This window comes from Empidonax traillii, unplaced genomic scaffold (genome assembly GCF_003031625.1).
Source record: "Empidonax traillii isolate 1590-97213 ecotype Southwest subspecies unplaced genomic scaffold, ASM303162v1 scaffold813:size283722, whole genome shotgun sequence".
In the NCBI taxonomy this organism is placed as follows: Eukaryota; Metazoa; Chordata; class Aves; order Passeriformes; family Tyrannidae; genus Empidonax; species Empidonax traillii.
Window position 1 is genome coordinate 169,461 of NW_020956006.1, and position 2,295 is coordinate 171,755.

Sequence of the window (2,295 nt, forward strand, 5' to 3'; positions counted from 1 at the left end):
CTCTGCAGATGGGCTGTTAACTGAACTCCATGGGCTGTGAGGCAGCCCTGGGAGCAGGAATCCCCATCAGGAAAGGAGCTGTTCCCAGGTCACTGCTGTGCTCTGAACACCTTCTTCCAGCTCCACCGGGCAGATGTGTTGCCAGCACTGGTCCCTTCCACTGTGAGAGCCCAGCAGGGCCATGCTCCCTGACTGAGTGCTTCCTCCTGATCCCTGAGGAGCAGCCACCCCCACCCACTGCCTGCACTTCCCAAATGAAAATGTCATTGGCATATTATGCATTATTAACTGAAATGCCTCCTGTGGACTTAGCCCATTACGTCTCTGCAGTTTGTGCAGTTACCTTTGTCAGCCCAACCTGCAACTGCATCATTTGTTTACTTGGCAAGACCCACGTCCTCTAAAGCCCCAAAGCCTGGCATTTAATTCAGCCTTAGAGGGATTCCACATGGCCTTTCATTCACCTTCTGTCCTCATCCATTTGGTTGTCCCATGTGGCCTTTTCATGAAGGGGCTTTGGAAATTCCCAGATATTCCAATGTGAGCAGCACTGGATGAGCAGTGGGCTCGGTGCTGCCTTGGGGAGCCACAGGTGTGTCGTTGAGCCCAGGAGACATTTACACCCCCATCTGATGGTGGGATTCACTGCCTGCCTCAGGGAGCACAGGCAAATATTTCCCAACATGCACAACTTGCATCAGGACCACCAGACTCTGTCCAAAGCAGAGAATTTGAGCAGAGAACATGTCAAGGCTCCCTGGGGGGTTCCTTCAAAAAAAACAGGAGCAGGTGGAAGGAGGTGCTTTGGGCCTGTCTTGATCATCCCTTGACACAGGGCCAGGATGTTTTTCCATATCTGATCCCTGAAATTACACTCAGTGCCACAGTCCTCTTCCCTCCCCTCCCCTCTCCTCCCTTCCCCTTCACTCCCTGTGCCTTGTGCTTCCAGCAGTGGGAAATGCTCCCTGGATGGGAGGATCTCCCAGGGGGCAGCAGTGGCAAAGGGGTGTTGGACTCTCCCCATTTTGGTAACAAATGGAAGGAAACTGCCAGCAATAAACTCCTTTGGTGGTGAATCGTCGATAGATCTCAAGCTATCAGACTGGTCCCAGCATGGACCAGACTAAGGTTGGACTTGATGATCTTTTTAACCTCAATAAATCTAAAAATAATAGAAATTCTCAGTTGTTTCTAAGGTCCCTTCCACCACACGTCTCCCTCTTTTCTGGGGCCCTAAACTCTGCCCTGTTTTGGTATAAGCACATCCAGTGCCCAAATCCAGCTGTGTTCTGACCTCCCTTTGGAGGAGTTTCTTTATCCAGTTTTGCAGGCAGCTTCAAATATTGACCATTTTGAGTCTTTTTCCCCACAAATATTCACCTTCATGCAGCCCTGCAACTTTTCAGCTGAAGGAAGATGATTGTGCTTAAAAATTAAAACTTAAATTGTAGCTTAAAACAAAGAAACAAAACCAGTAAAAAAATCCAGTGCCATTTTCCATCAACAATTTCAAGCAGCTCTTTAACTTGAAAAGGTAAATTCTGCCTAATCTGCATAATTCTATGGTTCTCTGAGTTAAATCTTTGACTGGATTCAAAGCAAACACACGTTGTTTATCACGACCCCGTGCAATGTCACAGCAGGGTGACACTGTTGAAGGGTCACAGAGGGAATGCCCTTGTTTTTTCCCCAAAAATGTGCTTGGCAACATCAACCCCCTGAACCTCAAGGGTCCCCAGCTCCTCCAAAAGTCAGGCTGAGCTGTGCATGGAAAACATCTCCCTCTTTAGGACCTCCCCCTGCCCCTTGCAGAGCTGGCCCCAGTCAGGGGCATTCAGGGAGGGTGGCTCTGACATCTGGTGCCGGGTGTGTTCCTGCTGGGGTGGTGGTGGCACAGGGGAGGACTGGAAGAGGGAAACGCTGTGATGCCTCCAGAGAGCCTGGATGGGCAGCTCAGCCCCAAAAGCTTCCCCTGGGATGGGATGTGGGGGCTCCTGGCACGCTGGTGTTGCTGCCACAGCCTGTGCTGGGCACTCACAGAAACACAGAATGGTCTGAGCTGGAAGGGACCCCCAAGGATCACCCAGTCCAACCCTCAGCCCTGCCCAGGCCCATCCCCAAGAGTCACCCCCTGTGCCCCAGAGGATCATCCAAAGCCTCCTGCAGCTCTGGCAGCCTTGGGGCTGTGCCCACTGCCCTGGGGAGCCTGTTCAGTGCCCAACCAGCCTGTGGGGGAAGAACCTTTTGCTGAGATCCACCCTGAGCCTGCCCTGACACAGCTCCAGGCCATTCACA